Source organism: Podarcis erhardii (genome assembly GCF_964252035.2).
Source record: "Podarcis erhardii genome assembly, chromosome: 11".
NCBI classification, from domain to species: domain Eukaryota; kingdom Metazoa; phylum Chordata; class Lepidosauria; order Squamata; family Lacertidae; genus Podarcis; species Podarcis erhardii.
This window is the reverse complement of record NC_138501.1, coordinates 12849921-12869580: the sequence shown is the minus strand read 5'-3', so window position 1 is coordinate 12869580 and position 19660 is coordinate 12849921. Positions and strand designations below refer to the sequence as shown.

General features: G+C 43.0%; 1 protein-coding gene across 4 annotated transcripts in view; it reads left to right on the top strand.

Moving 5' to 3' along the window:
- The window catches only part of CDC42SE2 (CDC42 small effector 2), a 98602-nt gene that overhangs the window by 27629 nt on the left and 51313 nt on the right, over window positions 1–19660 (top strand). The window lies entirely within an intron of this gene.

The window sequence follows — 19660 nt, the reverse complement described above, 5'->3', positions numbered from 1 at the left end:
TTGCTTAGCTCAGGGTAGAAACAAAAAGGGCTGGGGTGGATCAAAGTGCACCTCTCTAGCAACACACATGTACATGTGACCCCCTTAAGCCATAGTTTCTATTGTTTGTGTGATTCCAGGAAGTCACAAAACCAAGCCATTTGTGTTTCATGCATGTTGTATCAGAACTGGCCAAGGATCTGTGTTTCAAACACTTTCAGACTAAACTGCTTGGCATAGGGGTCTTTCCTTCTTTTGAATATTTCTGGGTGTAATGGCCAGACAACTGCAAGAACCAAATAACCAAAGACTGTGTTGTTAACAATGAGCTACTTAATAATTTTGTGTGTGTGGGTGTGGATTTTCTTAGGCCCGTTGAGTAACTGCTCTCTTTGAACAACTGTAGAGTGATTCTAATTAGGGATGAAAACTAGATGTTCACATGCATCTCTGTAGTCTGTTTTGATTTCCCCCTTGTATGTGCTCACAAAGAGTCAAAGCAGCTATGAATACGTTACGTCTCCTTATTTCTGCATGCTACAGATGTCAACCTAAAGGGCAATGTTTCTGAAATGAGCACATTTTCTCCTGCACCAGCTGTAGCCTTGGAGACTCTGGACAACCTTTATTTGCCATCAAGCTCAGTAATGCACTGATATTTTTTTATTTTTTAATATTTTCAAATTATTGTGCATGTTACATATATGCATGGTTGTCTTTTCTGCGTAACTGGTGCAAATTCTGCCTTCCATTTCAGATTCTCTTAGGAAGGTTTGTATGCATGCAATTTCTCTTTCCGGATTTGCTTTTCGCCAGAGACCTTACCCCTTCAGGGGTTTACCAGTAGTACTATGCTATACAGCTGGCTCGGATTCAGTTTACATCACAGTAATCCAACTGCGAGGCTAGCAATGCGTGCACAATTCCAGCTGTTAAAGCTACCTGATGCAGGAATGGCCCATAGTCTTACCCAGCGGTTGTCAGCACCCGGGGCAAGGCAAGTAATTTGCGCCCCCTAACCCAGGGCAAGGCAAGCAATTTGCGCCCCTAACCCCTAACCTGCCACCGCTGCCAGCTTCTTCTTGCTGCTGCCTGCGTGCACACACAGCTCGTCGGTTCCGCGAGACATGGGGCTCTGCTACAGCCTGCGCCTGAGGCTCTTCGGTGACTCCGGAGGCGGCGAGTGCGCCCCCCCCAGATGTTGCGCCCGGTGCGGCCGGCCCCCCCTGCACCCCCCATGCTATGCCACTGGTCTTACCAACTGAAAATGGTAAAAGGCACGCCTAGCGACTGAGGGATTCACAAATTAAGAGAGGCAGGTAGCCTTGGAGGTGTTTGCTGACGTTGACAGTTTGCCAGAATTATGTTTAACCGCTTAACTCATATCTAATTCTTGTTTTGATACTGCATGATCTTGCTGACCCCCATCCTGCTGATATAGAAAGGTAAAATAAAGCCATACTGACAGTCCATAATTTAACTGAGTGTACAACACAGCATGATTTAAAATATATAAAAAATACTGTACTTGTTTTGCAGTGAATGTAGTTGTGAGCTACCAGAATTCAGCCTTCATTTTTATTTACAGCATGTCATTTGCATGCCCCTCCCTCTTTTTCTTTCTGCTGTCCCTGCCATTAAAGACCTTGATGGAAAATCTCCATAAATCAATTTAGTGCTGAGACAAACATGCATTAGAGTTGGAAAGGATCTAGCCAGCGTGCCATTTAGCCCAACTCTCTGCATGGAAGATGATACGTTCTGTACCGAAAGGCACTCTCAGCAAATGCCAGTTCAGCCATGAAAACTTCTGTGGCAGAAACAGAGAGCATCGTAATGTGAAAATTAGGATTTTAGTTTTCACTTTTAGTATTTTGCCCACCAGAGAATGCTCTGGGTAAAAGGCAATCTATATATATGTCATCTGGGCTGGTGACTTCATGTCTAAAAAACATAAGATTTGCTCACATTTTCTCTGTCTGTACAATTGATAGCTATCGTCACTTGAATATTATGTTTTTTCTTTCTTTTTTATAATGTTTTATTGGTTTTACATAAATTTTTACACAATCACTGTAACCATTCCAAAACATAAAAAAATAAAAAGGTTCTTTCGAATCTACAGACCTCCTCCCCTCCCTCCATGGGTTCCATTTACAAAGATTTTATATTTTTCATTTTTTCTGCATCTTTTACCGTTATCCATCTGTTACATAATCATAGTAACCAAAATTCATTTCACATTACAAGTGTCATTGTCTCCCCGCCAATGATTTTAACTGTCTATGGTGGCTTTTTAAGTACGGTATGTTAAAAAGTTACAGTGGTACCTCAGGTTACATATGCTTCAGGTTACAGACTCCGCTAACCCAGAAATAGTGCTTCAGGTTAAGAACTTTGCTTCAGGATAAGTACAGAAATCGTGCTCCGGTGGCGCAGCAGCAGTGGGAGGCCCCATTAGCTAAAGTGGTGCTTCAGGTTAAGAACAGTTTCAGGTTAAGAACAGACCTCCAGAATGAATTAAGTACTTAACCCAAGGTACCACTGTATTCCAATCTTTTAGGAATACTTGATCTTCCTGGTTTCTGATCTTTCCCATCTGCCTCACCATATTCCATCAGCTTGGTCTGCCATTCCTCTCTGGTCCGCACTTCTCCTTCCTTCCATCTTTGGGCTAGAAGCATTCTTGCTGCCATCGTTGATACATAATCAGTCTTTTATTTTCTTTTGGTAGTTGTTTTTTCAAACCTAGCCCTGGTGTTTGTTGATTTTGTCCTATTCTCTGTGGATATAGGAGTATAGGCATCCAATATCCTTGCTTCTAGTACCCTTTTGAAATATTTGAAAAAAATTGAAATACATATAGTTAATGAGTGTGAACTGGGAGCCATATGGTTTGAGACTGGGACTTAACCTAGTGAATTTCTTGGCTCTGATCATGCTCAGGATTTGGTGCCCTCTTAGGGACAGGTCAGAATAGAGATGTGAAAGAATAGCACCTTATGTTTGGCACGGGTGGTACTGTGGTCTAAACCACCGAGCCTCTTGGGCTCCCTTATCACTCCCTAGCATCCCACTGCCAGAGGACTGCCTCCTTCCATTCACCACTTTGCCTCCTGCAAGTGGAAGAAACCTGCCAAGTGCTTTTGTGACATCATAATAAACCCACAGCCAATGGCAACAGCTGAGGAGGCATCATCTTCATTGCTTTGAGCCTCACAATGGCAGGTGGACCTATCAGCGATTGTGTGCTTGTTTATTCAGGACGCGGATGGCACTGTGGTCTAAACCACGGAGCCTCTTGGACTTGCCAATCAGAAGGTCAGTGGTTCAAATCCCTGTGACGGGGTGAGCTCATGTTGCTCTGTCCCAGCTCCTGCCAACCTGGCACTTTGAAAGTACACCAGTACAAGTAGATAAATAGGCACCACTGCAGCAGCAAGGCAAATGGCGTTTCCATGCGCTCTGGCACTCGTCGAGGTCCTCCGTGCACCAGTAGCGGCCACATGACCTGGAAAACTGTCTGTGGACAAAGGCCGGCTCCCTCAGCCTGAAAGTGAGATGAGCGCTGCAACCCCATAGTCACCTTTGACTGAACTTAACCATCCAGGGATCCTTTACCTTTACCTTTTACCTTATGTTTGGCAGACCTGGTATGAACAGGAATGCCCTCCTAATCTTGCCTGGTCAACAAAGTAGTGCTTTCTGTATACCATTCTGCATCTCTTTAACTTGCAACTGAGCATGACACAAGCTCAGCCCTGTATTTGGGTAAAGCCATTGGGACTTCAATCCTGTGCTGATGTTTCCAACCACAATTCTTGCCATCTCTCTCCTCTTGTAACTCTACAGTTGTGGTCTTGCAAGTGCTGTTTCATTATGCTAGCTTGTTGTTTTTCTGCAGCACTTCTTCAGAGTAGCCTCTGCAATGAAGAAGAATCATTTCCATTTACTAGACATAGCTGCCTGTAGTGGGTGTTTGGAGGTGCAAGAGAGCCTGATTATGAAACCAGGCAATCAGAAATCTATCTGTTTGCTTTTAACCCTCCAAATGGTTAGGCTAAATAGCAAGAACAGATGGGGAAGCAAATTCATCATGGTACTGTGCTCAGCAAAGCATGACAGGGCATTTAACCTCAAATAGATTTGATCTGGTTTCATGGCATTCTTTCATGAATTTCTAAACAGCATTTGAAGTACCTCTCTGGTAATGAGCCTCTGAAGAGCAGTACATTGGAATTATGATATGCAAATATCTTTTGTTTCCACAGGAGAAACAGACTTATTAATATTCATATATAATACAAACTAACTTTGACCAAAGGTGCCGGTGCTTTATGACCCTCAGTTAATTGAGTGAATTATTTTTGACAGTAATTATTTCTCCTGCTGCCCCTACTGGAATTAGTAGTGTTTATGGCATCCAGTCTACCTTTAATTTAGAAGTAGACTAATTTTCTGCTTCTTGTTTTTCTGGCATGGGAGAAACAATTCACTAGTCAATATGTGGATGAAGGCCATTCTTCTCATCAAAATTTAAAGGGAATTGTTCCATTGGAAAAATACTTATATGTTGAAACAAGTTAGATGTTTGCAATGGACAAAATGTCTAGGTTATTCCAGATTAGAGCTTTTATTGTATCGTAGAACATGATCTTCCATCTAGAATATTTTTTTATTCCTGCAATGTGCTACATTTCTGTCATTTTTCAGTACCATCTTGGGGGCGGGGACTGCAACCCTTTTTGTAAGCTTCTTTGTAACAACAGGCACCTGTGATTGGCAATTATGTTTGAGTCTTCTTTTATGAATACTGCTTGAGCATTTATTTCCCCTAGCTATTAATGTGGCACACTAAGATTAAATTGAATGTGTATAGTTTGCTTGAACTTCAAGGAGGTGGTGGCTGAGGAATTATGCCCATGTTTTAAATTCAATTAAGACCACTAAGAGTACTACAGTGGTACCTCGGGTTACATACGCTTCAGGTTACATACGCTTCAGGTTACAGACGCCGCTAACCCAGAAATAGTGCTTCAGGTTAAGAACTTTGCTTCAGGATGAGAACAGAAATCACGCTCTGGCGGCGTGGCAGCAGCAGGAGGCCCCATCAGATAAAGTGGTGCTTCAGGTTAAGAACAGTTTCAGGTTAAGTACGGACCTCCAGGAATGAATTAAGTACTTAACCCAAGGTACCACTGTATTTTCATTCAATCCAGAATCCCCACCCCCCAAAACATGACTTCATATATAAGGCTATAGATTTTGGTTAGATTTTCCCTACAGCCCAAATAGCCAGATGTGCCTCCATTCACCTGCTGAAGTTCTTATCTTTTCCTTTCTTAAAGTCTCTAGCCCTTATTGTTAGGCAATATGAGAGGCATAGCTGTCAACGTTTCCCATTTTTTAAGGGAAATTCCCTTATTCCGAATAGGATTCCTCGCAAGAAAAGGGAAAAGTTGACAGCTATGATGAGAGGAAATATGTGAGCACATTTCCTAAAATGAATGTGTGAAGTAGACCCTAATTCCACCTAAGGGTTGAAATAAAATTTGCATGTAAATGCATCTTTCATTATCTGTGTTCATGTGTCTAAGTCCAAGATGCAAATACAATAGTGTTTACAAAGACCATTGGGTTTTAGTTGCATACTTCTATACGCTGCTGTAATGCTGAATGCGGGTGGCGCTGTGGTCTAAACCACAGAGCCTAGGGCTTGCCAATCAGAAGGTTGGTGGTTCGAATCCCCGCGATGGGGTGAGCTCCAATTGCTCAGTCCCTGCTCCTGCCCACCTAGCAGTTCGAAAGCATGTCAAAGTGCAAGTAGATAAATAGGTACCACTCTGGCGGGAAGGTAAATGGCGTTTCCGTGCACTGCTCTGGTTCGCCAGAAGCGGCTTAGTCATGCTGGCCACATGACCCAGAAGCTGTACGCCGGCTCCCTCGGCCAATAAAGCGAGATGAGCGTGAAACCCCAGAGTCGTCCGTGACTGGACCTAATCGTCAGGGGTCCCTTTACCTTTATCTTTAAGGCTTTGTACTTAACCACATAGTTTGACACACAGTGGGACTTAACTTTCACGTAAATTGGTTCAGTGTAAGGACACACAGTTGTCCAAGGGGCCAGGAAAAACAACTTACACTATTAAGGGGTAAGGTTTAAAGCAAAACAAATTAAGTTTTCAGGGAGTTTCAGAGGTGTGAATGCAATTAGATTTGTTAATGTAGAAAGTCCATTTATTTCAGCTCTGTTTAATGGTAGTTGTTTGGACAGCTAACTGATTTTTTTTTTTTAAGGCCCATTAGATTGCTAATAACTTGCAACATCTGCAACACAATCCACAGGGGTGTTTATTTACAACCATCTTTGCACATGTTTTTAGCAGGACTGTTGCACCTTCTAATCAGTCATTCATTCATTATTTATAGGGTTCAATATTTTACCTTTCTTGCCAAAAGAAAGTGATAAAATAAATTGCCTGCACAGTTACCTACATTTAGTACCCTATGCATATATAACAAGGTGACTTTTATTTTATTTTTAAACTGTAATTCTGTTAAAACATATTGTAGCACATTCTTTTTATAATTATTGGAAGCATGTCAAACTTCGCTGTTAGGTTTCTTCCTACTCTACCTGCAAGTAGGTAGAAAAACTTTGTCATAGTATCTTGATTCCCTTGGGTGTGTGGTGCTCATAATGAAACAGAAATTTCACAGAGGTTTTCTGGTTTTGGTGTTCTGCTAAATAATATTCATTGGTCCTTCAGGCACATCTCTGTGTCACTCTTCTTCCAACCAAAGTTTGTTTTTGTTATTGACACAGCCAAATATTAAATACTTATGTATGGTAGAAGCACAGATAATCTTTATGCAGATAGCTGTTCTGAAAACCAATGATGATGATATAATAATAATAATAATAATAATAATAATAATAATAATAATGTACCCTGCCCATCTAGCAGGGCTTCCCCAGCCACTCTGGGCAGCTTCCAACAAAATATTAAAATACAGTAATCCATCAAACATTAAAAGCTTCCCTAAACAGGACTGCCTTCAGATGTCTTCCAAAAGTCTGGTAGTTGTTGTTCTCTTTGACATCTGGTGGGATTGCTTCTACAGGTCACCTTTGAAAGAAGGCACTGTGGACTGTGGCCTGTCATTTGTTGCTGCAGCATTTAAGTTCATCTTGTTAGTGCTTCTACAATGCCAAATTGCAACATATTTAAAAACTAGTAGCCTAGATCGAACACAATTGTTTAAGTGAGCTGAATTTTAACGGTAGACGTGGTCTTCTTGAACTTTGCCAAAAATGCTCAACAACTTTGGTTTCTGGAATTTCACTTTTTGAAATATGGCAACCCTATTCTTCAAGAAGATCTTTGTTGAAGTTCTCAATTTATCCTGGTTTAAAATGACAGAGAAACTTCCATCATCAGTGTTTTTCTCTAATTATGAGGTGAGGAAATTGTCTTCTAATCTTCTAAGGGTCATTTCCTTAGTTTCAGTTAGCTTTTATAATGACACTTCAGATAATAATATTTGAAAAGTTTAGAAGCTGTCACACCCAACTGGATACTTGCTTTGAACCAACTATAGCCAAAGGTGACCCTCTTATTGTCCGTAACGGTTCTGGGTTAATACAGCTACAAGATGCAGTCATTTGTTCCAGTAAAAAAAGATAGTCCCGTCAAGCATTTAAGATTATATCAGCAAGACAATGAACCATTGTTACGCGGTACTAAATGAATTAATATGAGATCTATATTTTCACAGCTGAGTATTCTACCAATCTATGCTGCTTTGCCATCACCCTGTTTTTCCTACTCTTCTTCTGCCCGCTTTCTCAAAATTTGCCCCATGCAGTTGCCTCTGATACTTGTTACTACATTTGAAAGTTTGCTGGTGCTACTGCAGACTAGTTAAAATGTTCAGTTCCTGGTAGAAAACATGATTCTACTTCCTTTTGACTGTGTTTTGACACAAAGCAAAATTTGTAGGGAATTCAATTAAACCAACCAGTATTCTTGTGAAAGTGTGTGATTTTGTTACCCAGGACTGAATTCCCAGATCATTCCATTTCATTGTCTCCTGTTACATTCCACGAATGACTTTTTTTGACGCAGTGTTTTCGCACGTATACCATTTTGCCAACTATTTTGCCTTGTTGGGTGAAGAACACTGCAGTCTTCAGGCCTCCAAATCCCAAGATGTGGCTTGAAAAGTTTGTGTGTGTGTGTTTTTAAAATAAAAATAATAATCATATGCCTAATTTGATTATTTAGAGTAAAGCCATTTTTAAAAAAGTTACTGGATTCCAAATAAATGGTCTTGAAGAGCGTTTTGCTTTCTTGGAACAACTTCTGGCAGACACATGTGACTTGTGAAACTTGGGCCGTATTCCCTGCATGACTCTTCATATGTAAATAGTCATGATTGAGTGGCTGGGATTGTTCAAGTGGGAGGGGACAGCAAGGGCTCTATTCTCTCTGTGTTTGTGCACTGAAAAAAAGATAATGAAGGCCTTTGTACCCCCTCCAAAGACCTGCATTTCAGCAGGAATTGGCTGTGCAGCTGCAACCCTGGCAACAAGACCTGGCAGAAAAGAATTAGGGCAGTCTTCCAAAATGCAAGGCAGAGAGAGAGAGAGATTTGGAGATGCATGAAATGCCAAGCTTCTGCGATAAGCAAGAGAAGCACCTTCCTGAGGCATAAGGGTGCATTTTTGTTTTCTTTCTTTGTTTTGAAACAGCTAAATAGCAGCTTCCAGACTGCTGCTGTTACGTGTGTAATCTATTTATTATATATGGTGAGCTGGAACCTGTATGACTGCATGAAAAGGATTTGCATGCATGCGAAAGTTTTAAAAACCTAAGCCAGTTTCAGATTCCCCCTTTCTCACCCTCCATTTCACTAGGTAGCCTAAAACATCCATGTATTATTTTGTGTGTGTGTGTCAGGGCCAGATTTAGGTTTGATGAGGCCCTAAGCTATTGAAAGTAATGGGGCCCTTTATATGTCCAGCTGTACTTTGTCAACAACAAATTGTTGCTGTTTTTTGTGTTGAATATATGCTATATGGTAATTTATGGACCTAATAGGTATCTAAAGCTATTTGCACATGCAGAATGTAGGCATCCTATATATAGAAATGAGCAAACCAGTGATATTTTAGGGACCAGGCTAGCAGGCAGGGCCCATTACTTACATCATAAATGTAAAGGGACCCCTGACTATTAGGTCCAGTTGTGGCCGACTCTGGGGTTGCGGCGCTCATCTCGCTTTATTGGCCGAGGGAGCCGGCGTACAGCTTCCGGGTCATGTGGCCAGCATGACTAAGCCGCTTCTGGCGAACCAGAGCAGTCCACGGAAACGCCGTTTACCTTCCCGCCGGAGCAGTACCTATTTAGCTACTTGCACTTTGACGTGCTTTCGAACTGCTAGGTTGGCAGGAGCTGGGACTGAGCAACGGGAGCTCATCCCGTCCCAGGGATTCGAACCACCGACCACTGATCAGGAAGTCCTAGGCTCTGTGGTTTAACCCACAGCGCCACCCGCGTCCCTTTCCTCATAGGAGCCTACAAAACACGGTTGCTGTATGTAGGTTTTATTTTATTTGTTTTTTATCTTATATTTTGGAAGTGTTACATCCAGGTTTTTTCCCTTTAATTTTTTTGGGGGCCCAAAGCTATAGCTTGTTCAGCTTATACGTAAATCCAGCACTAGTGTGTGTGTGTGTGTGTGTGTGTGTGAGAGAGAGAGAGAGAGAGAGAGAGAGAGAGAGAGAGATGCACTGATTAAAAAACACAACAACTCTCACTCTTGATACTTTAAAACCTCAATGTAATACTTTTAATTTCTCTTTCTATCCCATCTGTCTGTTGATGCAACTTTTAGAAGGTTAGGGGTAGATGGTGTAAACTCTTGCTGATGAGCAATACCTATTGTTGCATAATCCTTTGACGGCATTAACTCAAAATCTTTCATTGGGAATAAGATATGTGTGTCTTCAGCCGTGTGATTTGCTGTTTGCGTAAGCACGGGTTTAATAAGGATAACAGTGCTGATGTGAATACAATAGGCTTCATTAATTACCCAGCTGTTTAATGTGATTCCATGAGCAGAGTTGCACTACTGGCTTGGCAGGAATAAGAGTTTGGGTGAACTAGCCCCTGATTGTTCATGAAAGGGTAGAATGAATCTCTAGAGCTCAAGAAAATGACATTACCCATCCTAGTGACAAACAGGGAGCTATGAATCTGGCTATGCATTGCAAAGCAATGTTGAAAGCATACTTCACCTCTGTATATTAAACGGTGAAGTACTTTCAGAAATTTGGGTTAATGCAAATTACCTTTTTGGTTTCTCTTGTTGTCGTTCCCGGCAAAACCAATAGTAAACATCAGTGGAGGTCTGTCTTTTTCTGAATAGTAAAAATAAAATAAAGATCCAGTGCAAAGTAGGTTAAGTGCTGGGGGTTTTGTCTGTTGGCCGTAATAAGTTGGTGGCAATGATAAATACTGTCAGTCCTCTTTACAGATAGGTAGCTGTGTTGGTCTGCCGTAGTTAAAATAAAATAAACTAAAATCCTTCCAGTAGCACCTTAGAGACCAACTAAGTTAGTTATTGGTATGAGCTTTCATGTGCATGAAGAAGTGTGCATGCACACGAAAGCTCATACCAATAACTAACTTAGTTGGTCTCTAAGGTGCTACTGGAAGGAATTATTATTATTATTATTTGTTTTGTTTTGTTTTGTCAGTCCTCTTGTTCTTCTCCGTACTTTTAATAGGAATGCTTTCATGCACATCCACACAAAAAGCAGCAAGGCTGTGGGGAAGGGACAGAGGGCCTGGCCTAGAGGCAGAGCACATGCTGCAAAGGTCCAAAACTCAATTCCTGGCATCTGTAGGTAGGAGTGGGAAGACAGGCCCTTGCCCGAAAGCTTGTACGGCTGCTGCCAGTCTGGGTCAACAGTACTAGGGTGGATGGACCAATGATCAGACTCAGTGCAAGTTATCTATCTTCCTGTGTACTGTGCAATCAGAGCATTTTTGCAAGACCTCGTGGAACTCATAGGATTGGGGCAGGTTTCCTCTGTTCAGGTCTAGAAATGGATTTTAATGCAAAACTAGGGAGTGCAAAAGCAATTTAATGCTCCAAGATGCAACTGCCAGGCTTAAATGATCATCATGATACAGTCTAGAGCTGTCGTTCCCAACATGGGGCACACAGGGGGGCAATTTGATTTTTAAGGGGGGCAATTTGAGAATGAGTTATAAACAGTGAATGGCCTTTTAGGCCTCCTCCATGTGAATGGGAGTTCACTTTTTGAATAATAAGAATTATATGCCAAGAATTTATGCTTTTGAATTATGGTGCTAGAGGAGACTCTTGAGAGTCCCATGGACTGCAAGAAGATCAAACCTATCCATTCTTAAGGAAATCAGCCCTGAGTGCTCACTGGAAGGACAGATCCTGAAGCTGAGGCTCCAATACTTTGGCCACCTCATGAGAAGAGAAGACTCCCTGGAAAAGACCCTGATGTTGGGAAAGATGGAGGGCACAAGGAGAAGGGGACGACAGAGGACGAGATGGTTGGACAGTGTTCTCGAAGCTACCAGCATGAGTTTGACCAAGCTGTGGGAGGCAGTGGAAGACAGGAGTGCCTGGCGTGCTCTGGCCCATGGGGTCACGAAGAGTCAGACATGACTAAACAACAACAACAACAAGGTGGGGCATGGCCAAAAAATGGTTGGGAACCACTGAGCTAGATGGTTATTATATAAGGCCATGATCCATAGGGCGTCCTTGAGACGCAAAAATGCCACTCATGCAGATATAAACATAGCCTTGTGCAACCTATGTGTACGATTGACTGAGGCTTCGGTCAGCAAAGGAGGTTGTCGAGATGCAGCTTAATTTCCCCCCTGCAAGCAACAGAGTTTGGAACTGCTTTTGCTTATAGAAAGACTCCTGCCTAAAACCTTGTTCAGTTATTCTTGGTCAGTTTCAACAGCCCTGTGCTTGATGGACCGTTGATCTGATCTTGTACAGTGGTACCTCCGGTTAAGTTCTTAATTCGTTCTGGAGGTCCGTACTTAACCTGAAACTGTTCTTAACCTGAAGCACCACTTTAGCTAATGGGGCCTCCCGCTGCTGCCGTGCCGCCAGAGCACAATTTCTGTTCTCATCCTGAAGCAAAGTGCTTAACCTGAAGCACTATTTCTGGGTTAGCAGAGTCTGTAACCTGAAGTGTATGTAACCCGAGGTACCACTGTATAAAACAGCATTTCTCTTTCCTTTAGCTTAGTTGGTGTACCTGTGTGCAGTGCTGATAAATAGCTGCCCATGTCCTTTACACGTCAGTTGCAGATGTACTAAGTCTGATTCTTGGAGTTTTTGACGGGGGCCCTTCAGCCAATGTATGCCTACAGCGTCATCCTGTTTCCCTTTTATCTCTTGTCAACCCACACCAGGCCGGGGCTCTCACAGAAGCCCACTTGAACTGTACAGTCTGCAAAAGGGAATGTGTGCTTTGAGTCCACGATAAGAGACCTGCCTTTGAATGGCATCTATTCAGCTTCCTTTATAGATCTCTTTATCTTAACGAAGCTGTTATCTGAACACGCTCCTGCAGCCTTTCATATGCATAGCATTCTAACTAGTACAGCTCCCCTTTCAGCAGCTGTAATGTGATTTCACATGTAATGGAGGCAAGGCAAGACACAGCCTTCCCACAAGGGTATAGTTGTGCTACTGTTGCTGTTCACACTATGTAAAACCTGATTAAAATGTTTGCTTTCATGCAGATTGGACAGAGCTGCTATAAGTGAGCCAACAGTAGTAGCAGTTATTTATTGAATTTATATACCACCCTATATGGGACGCAGGTGGCGCTGTGGTCTAAACCACTGAACCTAGGGCTTGCCGATTGGAAGGTTGGTGGTTCGAATCCCCGGAACGGGGCTCCGTTGCTTGGTCCCAGCTCCTGCCAACCTAGCAGTTCAAAAGCACGTCAAAGTGCAAGTAGATAAATAGGTACCGCTCCGGCAGGAAGGTAAATAGTGTTTCCGTGTGCTGCTCTGGTTTCACCAGAAGCGGCTTAGTCATGCTGGCCACATGACCCAGAAAAACTTCTCTTCGGACAAACGCCGGCTCCCTCGGCCGGTAAAGTAAGATGAGCGCCGCAACCCCAGAGTCAGGGGTCCTTTACCTTTTTTACTGCCCTATACCCTGAGGTCTCAGGGCAGTTCACAGAATAAAATTAAGACATAAAACCAAAAAATACATAATAAAAATAAAACCGACAACCCAATAACTCCCTGCCACACCCCCCCCCCATTTTTAAAGGGCATAGAATGTCAATCAAATCAACCTGGTTGATTTCGCCTGCTTAAAAAGGAACATTTTTGCCTGGCAGCTAAAGGTGTATCATGAATGTGCCAGGCGAACTTCTCTGGGGAGAGTATTCCACAGATGGGGAGCCACTGCAGAGAAGGCCCTTTTTTGTGTTGTCACCCTCCTGACCTCTCGAGGAGGAGGCACATAAAGAAGGGCCTCAGAAGATGATCTCAGGGACTGGGTAGGTTCATATGGAAAGAGGCGGTCCTTGAGGTATTGCGGTCCTGAGAACAGTTCTCCCTAGAAAAAGCGTAATGCCATAGAATCATAGAATTGTACAGTTGGAAAGGACACTAAGGGTCCAACCCTCTGCAATAGGAAGAATATGTAGCTGTCCTATACAGGGATCGAACCTGCAAACTTGGCACTATCATCACCATCCTCTAACCAACTGAGCTATCCAGATACATATTTAAAAGTTGCATGCAGTGTCATTGAGTCAAATACTTATCCGTGGTTTGACGCTTTAGTCTTGAAATCATATACATTTAACATCCCGTTATTATGGATCTCGTTTAGCTGCTGTTGTTTGCTTCGCTATAGCAGCAAATCCCTGAACAGTTCTGCTATGGTAACTCTGAAACCATATATAGGTGAGAGCAGAGATTTCCCCCCAGCTGGAATTCACTGGAACTCTGTTTCGGCACCTCTCAGGTGGGCGCCGTTGCCATTATAAGAGAACAAGGGAGACATTCATGGTGAGTTCTGGCACTTCTTTTTCTATCAAAAAAAGCACTGGGTTGAGAGCAGATTGAGCTGGGGAGTGTGTCGTGGGCTTTTATTTGATCCTAGCAAGCTTTTGGCCACTGGGATTCCACACTGTAGACAGCCACTGTCCTCTGTTTTCTTTATGACCTGGAAATAATAATAATAATAATAATAATAATAATAATAATAATAATAATAATAATTTATTTAGACCCCCCCCTCCCCGGGCAGGGCTGGGCTCAGGGAAGCTAAGACCAAATATAAATTACAATAAAACGTAATAGGGAACCCCCCCCAAAAAACCACAACAGTTAATTAAAATGCGGCTTAAAATACAGCTTAAAATATAGCCTCATTTTAGTAGTAGCCCATAGATCAAGACCATAAAGGGAGGAAACATCAGATATTCACCTGGGCCAGCTATCCATGCTGGTCCTACATGGGCCAGCAAAAAAAGTCAAGGGAAAATTTATATACCAAATCTTATATAAGGGGTCAGAGTGATTCTAAGCCAAAGACCAGGCAGAACAGCTCCATCTTGCAGGCCCTGTGGAAAGATGTCAAATTCTGCAGGGCCTTGGTCTCTTGTGACAGAGCATTCCACCAAATCGGGGCCAGTGCTAAAAAGGCCCTGGCCCTAGTTGACACCAATCTAACCTCCTCGAGGTTCGGGACCTCCAAAGTGTTGTTATTTATGGACCTTTAGGTCCACAAATGGACCTCTTCAGAGTGATGCTGCCCATATATCTGAATACATATTATGGACAGCTCAAACTGAAAAGCTTAAACTTCAGCTGACCACTCTTGTTGAAGGTTGTCTGAGTGCCTGGCTAAGAGGATTTCTCTCTCTCCTTTTATTTATAAAATTGTTGACATCATCGTAGCATTTTACTAAAACACCTGTGTGCTGCTGCTTCTGCTTCATGTAGGCAAGGAATAATTTTGCCGGAAGCCATGCTAACAGGTACTGATCTCACTGAGATCAGATTACTTTATATCTGTTCAGCTATAATCAGGGGCATTATAGCCCTAATGGATGTATTGAGTGATTGGTACCCAGATATATATATGCTGACTAAGCACCAGGACCTATACTTGGAATGTTATATTTAATATATTAGCTCAACTTGAGGCACAGGATGAAAGGTATAATACGAGCTGCTTGGTTAACAAGCAAATTGTGGAGTTACAGTAGAGGCAATAAAAATGTCATGTTTAAATCTTCTTTACTGCCCTAATACATGCACACACAGCAGATTTACAATCATACTGTGCCCTTCCCCACCAGAGAATGGCTTGTGGTGTATGGTGCTGAATTCTTATATGTAATGTCAGCCAATTCTCAAAGCAATACTTATCTCATGTCCTCCAGAACTGGGAAACAGTAGGAACATTGTTGGGTCCTCTATCCAGGTCCACAGCATGGTGAGATACTACCTTTGTTTTCAACATGAGGTAAGCGAATGAAGTGTTATTTTCCTTAGATGTCGATCTAGTTGTAAATACGCCCCCCCCCCCCATTAGACAAGAATCAAAAGCTTAAGGCTGCCAGTTATTGTTTGTTTTGAAGCGTATTGCAGTCTGGATTTAGTTGTGCTATTGTCCAGCTTTGATATGCATTCTGAACTTCCTGTGCTATTTCTGCAGTTTACTAAGACTGTTCTTTTGGTTACAAATAACACGCAAGCCTTAAAAACAAATTTGCAGATGACATGAAGCTTGGAGAGATAGCTAACACTATGGAAGACTCAAGATTCAATTGATCTAGACCAGGGTTTCCCAAACTTGAGTCTCCAGCTGTTTTTGGACTACAACTTCCATCATCTCTAGCTGGAAGGAGCAGTGGTCAGGGATGATGGGAATTGTAGTCCAAAAACAGCTGGAGACCCAAGTTTGGGAAACACTGATCTAGACAGATTTGGAACACTGAGCCAAAACCAATAGGATGATATTCAAGAGAGATAAATGATAAAACCCTGCATAGGTGCAAAAAAAAAAAAAAAAAGCAAACACACGTACAGAATGAGGATTATCCGCAGGGCCGTCTTACCCATAGACACTAGGGGTGTGGGGCACCCGGGCGCTGGGCTCTCAGGGGCGCCAGGCCAAGAGTCCGGGGCCTGAGATTTGAGTCCGGGGAAGAGCCCACCCATCAGTCGGACCATGGCAGCAGGCTCTTCTGCCGTGGGCGGCTCTGCACCATGAGTTCAGGGGTGACCGAGCCAGTGAGACGCTGAGGTGGCCGGCTGGCTCCACCCTCCTGCACGTCTGGGACTGGGCAACCTGGGGGGGGGGGCTGGGTGGATCTTTGTACCCCAGCACCGCATATGCTTAAGACAGCCCTGGTTATCTGGTTTGGTAGCAGCACATGTGAAAATTTAGACTTTTGGAAACTTTACTTGTGCAAGCTAGGTGGTGTGCATTTAAAAGATAAATATTTCATTATGATACTTGGTGTCTGTCATCACTGGATAAATACTTTACAATAGATGGAAATGTGGCTTGATTGTATTACTCATAGGCAAACCAGCGCTCAGTTTAGGTCTACCACTCTCAGCTGCTGAAAAATTTTCTCGTTTTGTAAATCAGATTATGTTTCTTGGGAACTGAATTTTTGCGTGCATGATGAGGTCAAATGACTGAGTTTTGTCAACAGTGCTGTGCTTGAAAATGGGAGTTGTGCGTGCACTTCTTCGCTAGCTTTCAGCAATTTTGTATGTTAGAATTTTGCCTATTGTTCCCTTAGCAGACTGTCTGTTGTGATTAGAGAAGTGGAGCAAAAATCTTTGCAAAATGGGGGGAGCCAGACATATTGCTGGTGTGTTCTGCTTTCTTTCTCTCAGCTTTTCTTTGGAGCAGTGCTTAACTGAGAGGGGCTGGGTTTCATCCCTACCTGGAATTCATGCTGACTGACTTGGATGCCCTTCATCTGATGAGTGGCTGATGGATGAGATTAGAGAACATGAGAATAGGAGGGGGCCAAGTCCTGCACATTTTCTTTATGGTGATCAGAGCATATGGGGAGGGACATAAAATTGGCTTTCCTGGTCTCTTAAATGGTTGTCCTACTCCTCAAACAACACAAATTTGATCATATAGTTGACATCTTGCCTCTCACCTAAGTGTTAACTTCATTTTAAAATGAATATTGTGGTTATTATTTGGCAAGCCAGGTGTAGGTGTGTCATGTGTTGGACTGCTTGGGTAAACAAAGTTCAGGAGGTGGCACTGACATGTATTAGCTTTAATCCAAGTAAGCTATGCATAAGAACCAGCGAGGGGAACTTATTTTTAGAAAATTATAGGGTAGAGATGAAAAATTCAGAGTTATAAATTCAGCTCAGAGGCTGCATTAACGAATGTCTGTTTCCAAAGCATTCACATTTTCTTTAATTACTTCACTGATGCTATCTGTTGTGTTGAGATAAATGGTTTGCATCATTTTAAAGCAGGCCAAGAGGATGAAGAAGACTTAAAATCTTTTTCAGGTTCTGCAGATCCGGCAAAAATCTCCTTCTAGTTGAGCTTTGTCTAGTACAGTAACGCTCACAAAGCAGCGAAAATCCAAAAATAACCACATTACTTACAAGACCTTAAATAGTCATAGGCCCCGTCAGCTGCAAGAGGAAGTGGTGTGGGAGTAACTGCAGCATGATGTACTGTGTGAAAGAGAATGGTAATGCGTAACTTTAAAATACACAAACTTTTAGATTATGATTAATGTGGGGAAGACATTCATTTTGCTTTCGAGTGCAGGGGCCAATCTAATTCAGGCATTAGCTTTAATATCTAATTCAGTGCAATATAGTTTTAATAACTGACTGTGCACAGAACTATTTATAACCTGTTTTATACTAAAGAATGGTGTGGGTGGAGAGACCTGTCAGGAGTAAGCATGGACCAATGGTACCAAATAGTATGGGAAACAGCCCTACTAGAAAAAATAACCAATAAACTGAAACTGACATGGGGACAAATAGAAGAAGATACCACAGAGCCTAGGACTTGCTGATCAGAAGGTTGGCAGTTCGAATCCCCGCGACAGGGTGAGCTCCCGTTGCTCGGTCCCGGCTCCTGCCAACCTAGCAGTTCGAAAGCACTTCAAAGTGCAAGTAGATAAATAGGTACCACTCCAGCAGGAAGGTAAACAGCGCTTCCGTGCGCTGCTCTGGTTCGCTAGAAGCAGCTTAGTCATGCTGGCCACATGACCCGGAAGCTGTGTGCCGGCTCCCTCGGCCAATAAAGCGAGATGAGCGCCGCAACCCCAGAGTTGTCCGCGACTGGACCTAATGGTCAGGGGTCCCTTTACCTTTACCTTCACCCCGGTATGGCTCCCCTTTATCACATACACAGCCCAACAAGATAACGACAAGAATCCACCAACAGCATACAAATCAATATGGCTAACCTGATTCAGAAACACCCACCCACCCCACTCAAACACAAAAACAAAGTTCACCACAGCCAATCACAAAGAAGCATCCACACCCTAGGCCAACCCCAATTTCTCTCACCACCAAAGGAACACAAGCAAATAAAGAGAACCCGCACAAACGACGCTGACACAAAACCCCACATATACATGAAGCAAATTAGAAACATCGCCTCCCAACACCCCCCCACTCGCCTCTCCTCCCCCCTTTTCTTCCTAATGTAACCCTAATGTCTCAACAGATGAAACTGACCTAAGGAAAATGTAACTTGAAAAAAGAGACATTGCACATACCTTTGTAAACCAATAAAACTTTAATAATGATGATGATGATGATGATGATGATGATGAACTGGGGTGGGGGAGAATGGGGTGGGGTGGGGGGAGAAATGTAGAAGAGTTTCTGTGCTAGCCACATCCATAACCAGGAAAGATAGGATAATTCTTCAGAGCTCTTTGGCACTTTGTGTACTGCAGTAGTTTTGAAGAAGGCCTGCCCAGCTTATGAATGTCATGGATGGAGGGGCAAATGTAGTCTACAAAACCATATAACATAGTTTGCCAGGTACAGTCATACCTCATGTTGCATCCGCTTCAGGTTGCATTTTTTCGAGTTGCAGGCTGCCAAAACCCAGAAGTACCGGAATTGGTTACTTCCGGGTTTCGGCAGTTGCGCATGCGCAGAAGCACCGAATCGCAACCCGTGCATGCGCAGACACGGGTTGCGAACGTGCATCCCCCATGGATCACGTTCCCAACCCGAGCGTCCACTGTACTTGACAAACCTCCTGTTTTTCCACACTGTGCAACCTAATTGGGGGGTGGGGAATTATCCAGGGAAGGCCCAGGCTAAATATAATATCACATAAATTATGGAGTTCCGTGGTATCTTCTCAACGTTGCTGTGATAACATCTAGAAATGGCTGAAGTGAATTACATGACTCCCACACTAAGGTAAAAGTAAAGGACCCATGGATGGTTAAGTCCAGTCAAAGGCGACTATGGGGTTCTGGCACTCATTTCGCTTTCAGGCCAAGGGAACCAGCGTTTGTCCGCAGACAGCTTTCCGGGTCATGTGGCCAGCAGGACTAAGCTGCTTCTGGCACAATGGGACACCGTGACGGCAACCAGAG